The sequence below is a fragment of the Pimephales promelas genome, chromosome 19, assembly GCF_988280905.1.
Source record: "Pimephales promelas chromosome 19, fPimPro1.hap1.1, whole genome shotgun sequence".
Classification (NCBI taxonomy): Eukaryota; Metazoa; Chordata; class Actinopteri; order Cypriniformes; family Leuciscidae; genus Pimephales; species Pimephales promelas.
The window spans coordinates 22,429,684-22,444,951 of record NC_142787.1 but is presented as its reverse complement, the minus strand read 5'-3'; the positions used below and the strand labels follow the sequence as shown (position 1 = coordinate 22,444,951).

The 15,268-nt window shown below is 36.9% G+C and overlaps 1 protein-coding gene and 1 long non-coding RNA gene across 2 annotated transcripts in view; one reads left to right on the top strand and one right to left on the bottom strand.

The window, feature by feature from the left end:
- Window positions 1-15,268, bottom strand: part of LOC120490842 (5-hydroxytryptamine receptor 4) — an 80,576-nt gene that overhangs the window by 63,646 nt on the left and 1,662 nt on the right. The gene's annotated exons all lie outside the window — the stretch shown is intronic.
- LOC148970805 (uncharacterized) lies at window positions 11,864-15,258 on the top strand. Its single transcript, XR_016147620.1, has 3 exons — window positions 11,864-12,213; window positions 12,383-12,449; window positions 12,952-15,258. It is a non-coding gene; the product is annotated as an uncharacterized LOC148970805 (long non-coding RNA).

The following is a 15,268-nucleotide window of genomic DNA, read 5'->3' as shown; positions in this document are numbered from 1 at the left end:
AGGAATAATTTGATTAATTATTACTCAATTCTAATTAGTCAATTTAATTAATAATATTGCTTGTAATCTGTTGCCATCAATTTTATTGATTAGATAAAGCATATTAATTTTTACAGTGTGCAGCTTTGCAATCACAGGAATAAATTACATTTGTATTTGAAATTGTAACAATATTTCACAATATTAATATTAGTGATTAAATACGTGCAGACTTGGTTAGCATAAGAGACTTCTTTCAAAAACAATAAAAAAAATCTTCCCAGCCACAACATTTGTAACTGAAATGTGCGACCAGCATGACTATAGCATAAAGGTAATGGTTATTTAACTTTAAATAATATACTAACATCATTATAAAACACATTTTATTCAGCTCTGATGGGACTGCATTCAAGTGAGCATATAGTCGATTTTACCCCCACAATTCTCACGTAGGCATGGACATCATATGTAGGTCATGACAATAGCTTAAGACACCACAGAACATAATGTATTTCTTTTCCAAGTATTTCTGTCAAACTACTTGCACTTTCACCATATTACCCTCCAGGTTTGGCCAATACCATCGCTAAAAGAATCAGTATTAAATCAATTACGAAGCTGAAACAACCCATTTTTCTCTGACTGGACTGAGCCGGAAGGGTGATTTAGTTTTATTTTCTCCAGTTCCTGTGTCACATTCCATTGCACACAGCCAAAGGCAAGTCATATAATGGAGCAATAGGATTTAGCTAAACTGAAGGCCATGAAAACCCCACACCACAGGCCTAACATTCATTCATGTGAAGTTTAGTTCCTGCGTAAGGCCTTTCGAAGAACAGGGTGCCAAAGGGGACAGTACATGTGCAAACACATGCAGATGTTCGACTAAATTTGACATTGGTTGATTCCAATGTTAAGTCCTTCTCTTCCTTGTATTTCCAAAACGAAGGTATTCGAGAGATTATTCTTGCTCATGGATGAGTTGTTTAAAGACTAATAAGCACTACTTAAAAATGATAGCACATTTCTTTCTCTGTCTTGCGCTTTTTCTGAACCGTGTGAACTCAAGCCCTGTGCCGTTTGTCTCCCCGGGCAGCTCTGTCAGGGACCAAAACCGATTAGTCAAAGAGTACCACAACTGTCTATTTAATAGTGTCATTTTTCATCCCAAGAGTTTCTGCTCTCCTGCCTCCTCTATCAGGAGAAGCCATTAATTGAAACTCCATTGCAATAAAGTCTTATCCTAACGTTTTCTCTATGACTGATGCATTGTCTTAATCAATGTCTCTGTATAAAATTTGGAACGTGTTCAGACAAGGACTCGGTTTAGCTTGTTAGCATGTCCCAATTAGCCCCTGCTGATGTTGTAAACAATGTCATTTTGAATATTATTTATGTATATTATAGTATTTATTCAAGATGCCGTATGCAAGACTATGGCCAAAACTGGTACTGCAATCACTTTCAAATTACTGTTGAGTGGTGTATCACCCCTTGACTCGAGGTTGCCAGATATGCTGTTTTTTTCCTGTTAATTATTTATTTTGGACTTTGTCACAAAGTATTTCGGATTCATATCAAGTTTTTTTTTTTGTTTCGCAACATTAGACATTTTTTTATCCGATTTCGACACGTTTGTATTTGCAGCTGAGATAACTAGAGAAGAGCTGGCAACCCGAATGCCACAACAGATTGGTATATAGGTGGAGTGTGGCGCATCAGAAAAAAACACAACATGACAACATCAACATCAGTTGAGGGCTGCAACCTCACTTTTTAAATGACAATATCCTGGCCGGACTGTCAGTGATATAAGTTTTATTTGAAATGAACATGATTTCTTAATATTTAGTGATATATCAGGGAAAATGATTTATGATTAATTGAAATAAATTTCTTGGATACAGCTCCTTTAATATTTTCTATTAGCTTTTATTAGTATATTTCAGTTTTAGATTGTTTGGTTTATTTTCTTGTGTGCTTTTGTCAGTTTTATTTGGGTTTTTTTTTCTATTTAACTTTATACTATTTATAATACTATTAGTATTTAGAATTCAGTTTCGTACTTCAATTTAAAATAAAAACATAACTGAAATAAGTTAAAGTACTTTTATATTTACAATAATATTTTTCCCCACTTTATTTAACCTATTTTTTGATAGTTTTAGTTGACAATAACAATGCTGGTCATAACTGCACCAACAGATAAAAAAAAGCATCTTTCTACATATATATAATATATATATATATATTGTGACAAACTGTTCTTGAGGTGCCATCAGCCAATTTGTGATGTGATTTTTGTATCCAAGAAATGTGTTTCCATGTGATTAGTCACATGTCATTTATGGCTCAGGTGACGGCACAAATGGCATATGTGGTCAAGCAACTCCCATTGACATTAGGTGGAATTTTGAAAAGATAATAATACCATGCAGTTAAATCCAAAAAAACCTGTAAATCCCTAAATATGCATGATATTGAGGACTTCTTTTCACAAGGGGACTCAATGACATTTTTAAACTGCCCTTTCAAATACATTTGCATATATTACAGAATTTTTGCAAATGCTTTATAGGAAGTACAAAAATACCCATTCATAGTCTAATGCTCATGCATTGTTACTCTTGGTAGCATTAGAAACGTGTGCTGGACGGCTACAGTATCCTCATATTGTTCCTTAATCCAATCTAGCACATGTGCTGATCGCTCTCCCTGAACCGACCCAATAGGATTTTCTTGACAACTCAATTACTCTGCACTGCCCTTTACCCAGACTGACGCCAATCGGCTGTAAAAACAACTCACCAGAGCATACTTTGTTAAGGTGAAACAACTTGAATGCAACCCAGTTCAAAGGACCTTGAGTTTAGTTCTAACAAGATCCATTGTCACATATTTGCCAGTTGCTAAAAAGATGAGCAATGACAGCGGAAACTGTCTGCCAAAACTTCCAGCAACTTCCAACACATTTCACTGACTCACATAGCTGGGAAACATGATTTTAGAACAGACCGCTAAAGACTCAACAAAAGCACTCTTGTTATTGTGGCCTTGCACCAATCTTGGACACTAAAGAGCAGAGATTTGAGTCTTAAAATGTTTTAAATCCGGTCTCACAGTTGAACAGCTCCATATAAGACACAACAAATTGTGATTCAGCAAATAAACTGAAAGCAGAAATTTCCTTTTAACTATGCATTTACATAATGCAGCTGTTTTAATATTAGAATAATCCAAGATGTAAAGCAGGTGCCTTGTCAAAATGTTTCAGTAACACTTACTAAACATGTATTGACTAACATGAACAAACAATGAGCAATACATAATGTACAATGTTACTTGTGTTTCTCATATTCCATATGAAAACAAGTCGGATCTGACTTGCACATGTCTACAAGGCAACAATATCCTCTTCATTTTCTTTGTGCTATAACAGAACATTCATCATGCTTCTTCTCATTATCATCATTATTCTTATTGTCAATTTGCAAACAACATACAGCTCTAAAGCCATTTGTTATGATTTATTTCTGAATTGGCAGTGCCACTGTGTTCTGTATATTATTCAGATTTGCATTCCAACAATTACAGTAAGAACATTATATTGCAATCTTTAATAATCCATCAGACGGAGCAGGCTTCCGTTGCTCCAAAACTAACCAATAAATAAAAAGAGCAGACTATTGTGCTTTTCTGACTAATTAGGTTTACTATAGGGTTACAAATTAAGGTTTTAAATGATTAATCAGGATCACTGTCAGTAATTTATCCAGATTATATATATATTATTAAAAAAAAGCTGTTTTCAACATTGATAATATTAATTAAAACTGTTTTTTTACAAATACCCATATTAAAATGATTTCTGAAGGATCAGAAGTTGTAATAATATATTATATTAATATTGTAATATGCAGCCTTGTTGAGCAAGGTGAGGCTTGTTTCAAAAACAAACAAAAAAAAACCTTACATAAATCCTCAAAAATATATACTTTATAAGTTCTAAAATCTATAAAACGTGTTCATGTATTACGGTTATAATATTTATATGTTTTATTTGTTTTATTTTAATATTTTATTTGTGCCGTTATGTATTATTTCAATTATAATATGAATAAGTCCTATCTTAATGATGTTAAATTCAAAATCTTTTCAGGTATACAAGGCCTCTGAATGCATTTTTGCCTTGATAAACGTTGGTCTCGGGTGTCTTACGTGTTTTAGAGGTTTCGGCATACCAATTAGTCAGTTTGTTTTGTTAAAGCTCTGCATTCCTCATGCCATCCAGACTCTTAAAAGTATCAGTACAGTAAATGATGGCTTGTTTATTGCCAGTGAAGGTGTTACTTTTCTCTTTCCTGTCCTGCCCACTGATCAGCTTACACCAACATGGCAAGATGTGTTTGCTTTAGCTTTTTATCGTCTGTTAGGGTAAATCAAAGACAAGACCCGTTACCCCCCCAGCCCAATCCACATCGAGCTCTCTCTCCACCCCTCCTCACATCAGAGTCCTCAATTACCTCCAGCAGAACTGAGTCATCCCGCCTGATGCAGGAACTCTCATCAACACAAACTACAAGCCTGGGACTGAGGGCACAGTTATAGCTCAAGCTGCATCATTTGTGCACTCAATAAACCATTGAGAACATAACGCAGGGCATAATAATCATGCGTGTTTCCCAGTGTCATTTTAACATTGGCCTGTGATTCCAAGGCACACATTTGCTGCCTCTTACTTGTGCTCTTTTCTTTAATAGTCAAATTGGCAAGTATATGAGGTGAAATTGCTGCAGGTTATTAAAAAAAGTGATTTAATTTTCTTCCTTTTTTTATTACAAAAGGAGTGTTTTATTAGATTAATATTAAGACTTAGTGCAGCTGGACATTATGATATTATATGGTTAAAATATTTGTTTTTCTTATTGTTACAAGAATGTCTTTAAAGCTTTTCCATCCATCTACCACCATATATACAAATATGACATTGTTTAAGATGTCTTTGTTACGACATCTTGACATAAACCAATACATCATAACCTGTCAGTGACTTTGTCTCGAATGGCTTCATGATAGCCAATGTCAAAACCAACCACCTGACAAGACACTGACAGGTTATGATGTACTGGTTTATATCAAGATGTCATAACAAAGACATCTCAAACAATGGATATTTGCATTAAAAATGTCATAACTGATCGAATGACACTTTATGACAGCTGTCACAAACATGCATAAAACTTGCAAAACTTGCACTCAGCTTGTCTTTTACTTCAACTTGACACTTCCGGTCAGTGAGGCACACGAATGAGATTTAAGAAATTCTCAGGAAATAGTTGGTGGAGGTTACAGTATTATTGTTGTATGCTCCGATTTCCATGATGAGACAGAGCACAAAAACACCCTCAACAAGACGAAAACAACATCTTAGCAAGAACACATCGCCTATGTGACAGATTCTCGAGAGGAAGCTCACCAGTCAAGAAAAAAAACATCTGCTTTCCACCGACCTCACTCACACTGTTACACTTTCTCTTGCTATTATTTGCTCTCTATTCCTCTTTCTAGCACTCCCCAACAGACTGATATCATCCAGGACAAGGTTACACTGTGTGACTGGACAGAAATAGAAAGACTGGCCTGAAAAGCATCTCAAAAGCATGCCAGTCTAGTAACATTTGACTAATAAATTGCAACATCCTGCTCTGTTTTTCCTGCCTATTATTGTTTCTTTCCACAAGCCATCACAGTAAAGGCATTTTGATTGCTCAACAGTGCATCTGGTCCGTGTATATCTCAGTTTAGACACTTTAAAGTCACGTTACCAAAGAGAGAGGGAGAGAGAGATGGGGGGGGGGGGGGGGTTAAAAGAGTGTGAACTTGACTGAACTAAAAGAGTGTGAACTTGAGTGAACTAAAAGAGTGTGAACTTGAGTGAACTAAAAGAGTGTGAGTTGTTTTTTCAAAGATAAATTTGTAAATTTTTGAAATGCACTTTCTGTAAAGCTGCTTTGAAACAATATGTATTGTGAAAAGCGCTAAACAAATAAATTTGAATTGAATTATTTCACCCAAAAATGAAATAAATTCATGTCATGTCGTTCCAAACCCTTAAGACCTTCGTTCATATTCAGAACACAAATGAAAATATTTTTGATGAAATCTGAGAGCTTTCTAACCCCACGTTATCACGCTTAAAAGGACCAGAAAGATAGTAAAGACATCGTTAAAATAATCCATGTGACTACAGTGGTTCAAATTTAATGTTATATAGCGACGAGAATACGTCGTTTTGAGCAGCGCTTCCGGTTTCTTCGTCAGAACGACCGCTCAGTATTTGCCTTTTCTTCATTTGTGTTCCGAAGATGAACGGTCTTACGGGTTTGGAAAGACATGAGGGTGAGTAACTAATGACATTTTAGGGTGAACTAACCCTTTAATATTCAATTCGAGATAAATTCCTAATATCTAATGCCATTTTGTTTTATAAAATTTAATAAGAAAAATGACCTTAAGCTTGATTTAAATGTAAACCATGAAGCAACACTAAAATGATTTTTTGCAGTGAGAGAGCACCGAGGTGAGGAGCTGTCTGATCTCTAAAGTCTGCTTCCTCTTCTCACACAGAGAGGGAAGGCTTCCTGTGTCTGGCATTTGTCACCACTCCTGAGCCAAGGGGAGCTTCAACAGGAAATGAAGAGACACCTTTTTTTGCCACCTAATATCATCCGTCATAACTGCTCCATTCTAATACTCGCCCAAAACGCCTACGTATCAAAAGTGTGTGTGTTTGTTTATCTTCTTGATGGTTTTCTATTACCCGGTCCAGCTGTGACCTACATCATGAGACCTATGAGGAGTAAACTGGAAGCATGCTCAAAAGCAGCAGGGGTCATCAGATCCGCTCATCCCGCTGACATTCATAAGAAAGTACCTTAGTTTCGTGCGGTAATGTCTCCATGACCTGCATATTCAAGCAATGTTTTGGAGAAAGCAGCTGATTTTAAAAATCTCCTTAAAGTCTTATGTAAGTCACAATCCCACTGCTGCTCAATAATGCAGCGGGTCTGGCTATAAAACACATGTACTGGGGTGGCAGAGAGATTTAAAGTATGAATGATTGGCTCACAGTAAACCTGCCAACTGCTGATGCAGAATAGAGGGTTTCTTGTGAAGAGAGCGTATGTCCCAAAACAGCAGCTGTGTTGCAAGCTCATTTTCACAGTTTATAGTTAGTCATTTTTTTAATGGTTATGTTACAAAAGTTATACACTAGCCTTCAAAAGTTCAAAAGGTTCAGTAAGTTTTTTGTTTTTTTCATTCAGCAATGACGCATTAAATCAAATGTTACAAATATTTCAAATAAATGCTTTTGAACTTTCTATTCGGCAACGAATCCTGCATTTTTGTTTATCACGGATAACACAAAAGTATCTATGCTCTTTTAAAAAAATCCTAGTTTTGGAACTTCCTAATCTCCCACAATAGGTTTACATGCATCCAAGGTCAAAAAACACTTCAATTTTCTCATAATATACATTGGACATCACCTCATTTCTCAAAAAGTATGAAAACGGTTTGTTCGTAGATTCAGTCTCTCCAAACCCCGCCTTTCCAAAAGCTACTCTGCTCTGATTGGTCTAATGGCTCAGACTGTTGTGATTGGTCTACAGCGTATTTTAGAAACAAAGCATTGGGACAATTCAAGCAGCATAACTGTTTTCAAGATTGATAGTAATAAGAAATGTTTTGAACACCAAATCAGCATATTAGAATGATTTCTGAAGGGTCATGTGACACCGAAGACTGGAGTAATGGTGCTGAACATTCAGCTTTACCATCACAGAAACAAATGACATATTAAATATTGAAATACAAAATTATAAATTGTAACAATGTTTCATAATATTGTTGTTTTTATTTTAATCAAATAAATTCAGCCTGGGTGGGCATAAGAGACTTCTATCAAAACATTTTAAAAATCTTATCGACCCCACATTTTTGAAATGGTTGCACAAGTATGTTATATTGTAATGCATTCTGCTTCATGTACAATGTGTAAGTTGTGTGATTAATATACAGTAGAGGATATACTGTCTATCATTCTGTACATTGGTTCATTACATTTATATGCAGGTCAAAAGTAGCAAGCATGGCAGTTACATGCTGACAATATAAGTTACACATTCGGCTGAATGCTTAAAATAGAAAACGTGAGCTCTACCCTCGCAAACCACTTATCGAAGCAGCTTGAAGTGATGCTCTGTTGCTAAGTAGCAGGTAAAGCTCGCCCTCTTATGCACCCAAGCAAAACGAGATAGGAGCCGCTTAGCACATAGAAAGCTATCAGGACTACTAGAGGAACTGATCTGCAAGAGGAAAACATGAGGTCAAGATATGCAAAATGTCTCAAACGAATCCTCTGCAACAGGAAGTCTACTTTGACAGCACATGGTGATTTTAGTTTAGCATAAAAAGGACTGATTTGAAAGGAATAAAGTGGTAATATGAATCTATCTCACTTTCCACAAGTCTTGAAACTCCTAAAATGAAGGGGGTTTTCTTTTATTTTAAGTGGTCTGTGAACGGAGGTGTTTAACCTTATACATGAGATGTTTTATTTTTTTGAGTTATTTTTTATAAATGGTTTGGAATTGTTGCAACCTTGTTATCAAAGTTTCAGACAAGTAAACATGTGGTTTAAACCATGATTTGTGATTAGTTTTTTTCCTCAATACCCATTAAATAGAAATATGAATTCATTAAACACAATGTATAAAACAATTTAGTTGTTTTTATCAAATGTTGTGGGCCTCACACTATTTATTTTTACAATAACTTTGGTAACAGGGCTCAATTGTTAGACATTTAAAATGCTGTGCACAATTTGTTAACTTATACATAACTTATATATATATATGTAAGACGTTTTTTTATCATCCTGTAATGCTGTAGAAAGGGTAAATAAACTGATTATTAATAAAAAAAATTAAAAGATAAATATTTCTAAGGATAATGCCCTATGTAGAAATGTGTGCCATCCAACATTTTCATTATTAGAATACAGTAATAATGTTAGACCGAGGCTGGATATAATAATCTCCCCCTGCAGCCGTGTTCATGAATGGGGTGACATAGTTGTTTAGTTTATGCTGGGCAAGCATGTTTTAATCGGTTTACAAAACAGATTAAAGCTAATGAGGGCTTGTGTAACCAGACACAGGCAAACTTTTAACACGTCCACAAAACAGGTTCTGTTGGGATGGATTTTTCAATAAGAACGATTACTCCCACAGTAATAATTACAATAATGACTCCAAACAGGAGATATTTGATTTTTTAAAACAGAAGCTGCATAATCTAAGACTGTTTTCTAATCTGGTACATCATCCCCCCCCCCATCCGATCATGTGACCCGTGTCTGGCCGGGGAAGGGAGGGGAGTGAAGATGATGTCATCCACAAAGATATGATCACAGGAGATGTGAGACCTACTTCCGTCCTCTGCATCACTCAGCGCTGACATGTGACACGAACAGAGTGCAAAATGCATGAATAATGATGACACTGATGTCTGAAAAGCAACTAACGACTGTTTGCCCTGAATACTTCACCACACTCTTGCATTCTCCAATCATAACACAAGTTGCAGTATGTGACACTCGTGTAGGGGGTACAAGGAAAAGATCTGACTGGAGCTTTCCAGCACTGAGATATATATTTTAGGAGCACGTAGCATGTGTAGCTGGGGCCAAAGAGGATTATGCTGAAATACAATATTGGATTGCCTACCGAGATATGTAAATAATTTAAGATACATCCAGGAAGCCTTGTTTTGTTCCCTTAGCTTATGTACAATAAAAGTAAATGGATACGACAGTTTTATTGTACACAGTGAAATTGATCAGTTGGGTTAAATGAGGAAACCCGTTAAAATTAAATAAATAAATAAATAAACCATGCGTACTTGAAAAAAAAAAGTTGTGTGAACTTGACAATTCCACACAATTCCAACTTATTTTTTTCAATTACACATGAAGTTTATACTTAAAATGTTATGGCAACAGGTTTTCTCACTTTTTTAAGTTGCCAACTGATTTTTTTTACAATATTTGACGCTTTTTACAGATTAAAAGCATTCTACAAGATAAATCCTTTTCTGTTCAACGCTAAAAGAAATTCATACAGGTTTGGGGCGACATGAGGGGGAGGAAATGAACATTGGAAAAATCTCCAAAAACATTCCTATCCACAAGTTTCCTACGCCTATGAGGCCTTGCGTCAAAAGTGGGCGCGACTTCCGGTTTGAAGTAAACAAAGCGCTACTTGACATGCTTGACACTCGTTCATTCAACAGTTGACGGTCATTCAAGTTATAGCGATCCAAACTAGCTAACGATGTGGGAACACAACCTCAACGAAATTCAAAAGGGTGAAATAACAGTACCTTTACCCTCCGCAGTAGTTGATTGGGAGTATTATAATAACATTATTAATGATCAATACTCATCAAGGCATGGTGGCAGACAGTTGTGCGAGCTGACAAACAATTCAAATAAAAAATACACACTTAGTCATTGTGCTTTGGAGTTTATTCAAAATTATAAATGAATGTGCTGCTTGAATACATTAACTGGCACATTTGGTATTCTGTCAACACAGGCTTTGATCCTGAGTTTAGGTGTCACATTAGTAGCGAACAGCCAATCACATGCTGATAGAGTTTATAGAATATTAAGATTTTAAACAAATGTACACAGAAAGATTCGTCGTCTTTTGGGAGGTGATGGAAACTACAGTCGTTGGCAGGATCAGAGACGGGCTCTGGCAGGATCACTGTGATTTCGTTTTCAGCTTATGTTCAAAACAATCACGTTTAAGCCACTGAATTAGTTTAGTCCGGTTATGCATACAACCGCGAACAGCACATGTTGTCCCTGAGCTCCGTAACGACATCTCTCATAAAGATTGGCGTCTTTAAATAGTAACATAATTCTCCGAAAAACAGCTAGCCTCTTCGCTAACTAACACACAAAATACCATTGGAATGCTACTTCCGCCGCCTCACCGGAAGTTTCACCCATTTTATTTTTTACATGAGCGCCCCTCGGAAACTTGTGGATACATACGATTTACTGCAGTTTCTATCTGAAATAAAGTAAAACACCAACAAAGTTTATTCATTTTCACACAAATTACAATTACAGGTGCAGATTATCGATTTATGACGGCAAAATTATGCTTTTACTATAGTGCATGATTTGTGAACTAGCCTAATACAATTTGCATCACATGACCAGCCCAATTTTCAGTCATACTAAATTTGTTTGGTAGCTCACCTGTACAGCATTGCACAAAGCGCTCGGGTACGAGTCCTATGAAACATGCATCATAATAAAGGAGCACAAATACTTGCAGAAGCAAGTTAAAGCGTTGGTTGCTTCAGCCAAATCATTTTTACCGAACGTTTTCTTTTTTATCACTATCGGTTAGGTTTGCTGTAGGTGCTACGTTGTTATCAAACGCGACATAGAAATTTTATTTCTGAACTACTGCCATACGTACAAGAATCAAATTCATAAAATGGTGGTTGAAATGTCAGATTTTTAATTTTTGGGAGAACTATCCCTTTAAACACATGTTCGTGAGTTGTTTTCTTATGCTGGTATAGTCAGGTCAATACTTCACCCGTGCCCTAACCCCCATCCTGCCTGGTGACACACTACTGCTTTGCTTATGCTTATGCAAAACAGTGTGTTTTGAATGTGGATGGGGCGGATGTTGCTTCCGGAGATGCAGACGTGTGTGTGTGTGTGTGTGCGTGTCAGATGACAGGATTAATGAGAGGGCGGTGAGCCATGCTGCTGTTGGTCAGAGCTGAGTTAGTCTGAGGAAACCACAATGTGGAGGCCTGTCCGCTGGTTTTAACATGCTATGGAAATCAAACAAATGTCTGTGGTTATATTAGACAATGCAACAAAGAAAGAAGAAGCTACTAAGTTTCAGCTTTGTCTCTTGGGATATTTTTAAGTTGAGGCATGTACTTTTAGGTACTCAACTTAGAGACTCGCATTCTGACCAGCATGACACAGCAACACTGGCTCAACCAATGGTGTCAGTTTAGGGCGAGGCTATCTGTGTGACTGGCCAATGGCATTCAATAGGCTGATGCTAATAGAGCAGAATTTGGACACTATGACCCAATTGAGACACAAATATGGCTTTTCGAGAGGTTAGTAATATTTCTTATATAGATTTCACTGCTTGCATAATGAACCAATTGTTCAGTCCAACTGATATTAAAGGGACAGTTCACCCAAAAATACAAATTCTGTCATAATAATCAGTGGAACCTCCACCAACCATTGACCTCCACTGTATTTTCTCCAATGGACGTCAAGTTACCGTCGTCATCTTCTAATGTGTTCAAGAACAAAGAAACTCACACAGGTCTAGAACAACTTGAGGGTGAGTAAATGATGACAACATTTTTGGGTGAACCATACCTTTAACAAAAATGTTTCTTAGACCTCCTAATATGCTAGATATCATATAGGGAACAAGATGATCTGTTTCCTCTGAGCACAGTGACTAATTGGCCAAACATCAGTATCACTACCCCATGTCCATAACTCACATTACTTGTGGCTTTGCATTTCCGCCCAGTCATGAGGCCGGCCGTTGAAACTCATCAAAACACGAGTTTGCTCAGCTGCCTTTGTTTCTGACTTTTTTTTTGTTTTTTGAACAGCCACAGTTGATCACATCTTGAGCCGGAGGCATCAAATTACATTAAAATAGCATTTTTACGGCACACCTTTAAATGGACAGTTCAAATTCCTCTGAATCATTTATTTACCCCCATGCTACACTTGAAAACAAAAGATCTTTTAATAAATAAAAAACTGACAAAATAAACAGACAAAGCACTGTGATATTTTTAGATAAACTTTTTTTGTGTGTTCCACAGAAAAGTCATACAGGTTTGGAACGATGTAACTGTGAGTAAACGATGATACAATTTTCGGTTTTGAGTGAACTACCCCTTTATGCAATTACATATTTTACTGTGGTTTTACACTTGACTCGTGTGTCATAACTTTCTGTTTCCTCTAAATTGGATGAATCATGTTCTAGGATAGCAATGGGGTGCTGATGACACATTTGCTGAACAATGCAGGAGAACGTTCAGGCCTGGACCTTCATGTTGTTGACACTCAAGTATTGCACAAAAGATGATTAAAGAGCTAATCATTTTGAAAACAAGAATGAACGAGAGGAATGAAGGAATGAAGTTAGTAGGCTTGCTGGGAATGAATACTTTCTAATGAATAACCCAGTTGGCAACAATGACAACAATATAAAAACAATAACAAACTAGCATGCTCTTTTGCTCTGTAATGCTCCTTCTTTCCTTATAGAGCATATAACCATCATATATCACTATTGAACTAGTCATGGCTGAAATTTCAGCAATGGATGATAAAGATAAAAAAAAAAATATCTGTATCTCCATAATATCTCCATTTAATCTTAAAAGAAATAGTTCTATGTTGAAACCTAGGGTCATTGACTCAGTTTTAAATAAAACAAGATTCTAAGATTGCATTATACTTTCATGTTTCATTAAATCTAAATTCATAAAATTATGATGGGAACCCCTAAAATGTATTAGGCAACTGACAGAACCCTTTAAGGTTAATATATAATATTACTAATATAAAACCGTTTCCTCTAAGAGTGTATAATCACATAGTTGGAGAGCAAATTGAACTTAACCTATTAACTTTTAATGGGAAAATAATCCTCTTCCTGAATTAATTGTTGTTTCAGTATTTTGGCCTGAAATCATGTGTCACAGTCAAATCCATTTAGACCAATCAAATCCTTGAACTGAACTATGCATACAAACCCACGCAGAGGCAAGCACAAGTGACAGTCTCTGAACTGACAGGACATTCTCATGGGAGCATCTTCCCGTGTTCACACAGGAAATGGCTAAATGGGTTGAATACGCAGGAGTATGTATGTTTAATGAATGATTCGAAGAGAGAGAGAGAGAGAGAGCACATGACTCTTGGGTGGGACCAGTATAATGAGGTCGACCGTGTTGTATCCAATGACTCATGTTCCATACCCCAGGACTAAACCACTTCCTGTTTGCCACATGAGTACAAATAGTAGGCTACATAAAAGCAAAGCTATAATGCTCCGATTATAACATCCTTCTCTCCATACTATATGAACATGCATGAAATCAGCCTCACTCCCAACCCACTATCAATCCTCACACATAAACACACATCACAGATGTGGTGGTGAGTTTGACGTCAAGCGCTCGGCTCAAAGTGGCTGCTCCTCCCCTCGCCTGCGCAGAGCCAACACATCATCCTTTTGCAGTTTCTTCATGTGCCATCGCATCGTTGCTATGACAGCTATGATTTACCCATGGTCCCCGTGAGAACGCAGAGCACTACACACGTGCACTGAGCTGCCATGGCGACAGGCCACATGGCATCTCAAGGAATCGTCACCAACTCATTTCCACTCTGAGACATTCAAACCTCTATACATTGCCTAAAGAGCAAGGGGTTTTCAAGCGTTTTGATATCACAGACCCCCAAATATGATGGACCCCATAGGTCCATAACTCAAGCATGCAATCACGTCATTCTATAGGGCACATCTGTTTGGTTTCTGCTGTATCAGCAACCATTGAGATCGCTGCTTAACCTTTAAATACTTGGTCAACATTTGCAATAGCTTCAGAAACCCTCCACCTTCCCCAGCTCCACCTGTGTAGATCTGCAAACAGTGGTGTAGTCTATGTGATACGCAGGTATACGCAATATACCCACTAGGAAATGTCAAAGATCTCCATATACCCACTTAAAAAAGCGTGAGGATTCGTAACAACATCGTTTGGTGAAAGAACTTTCATTCATAAATTCAACAGATGTAACTTAGCCTGTAAAGCGTAACGTCACGCAATTTGGCCATTTTTGAATGAATAAATCAAATGTAATGATACAATGAATCAAATCTCGATATGTAGCCTACTATGTGTCTATGAATATTAAAGCTCAAAAAAGACTGCTGTTGAAACATGTTCTGCATGTTTCTGTGAATGAGCGCTCAATGTGTGCTCTACTACACTGCGGTGTGACACTCGTCGTGTTTTCAGCGTCTATGGTATATCACAGTATACTCACTACAAAAAACTAGACTACACCACTGTCTGCAACGGGTAATACATGTATGCTATGTTGTGCAGCAGCAGCATTTCT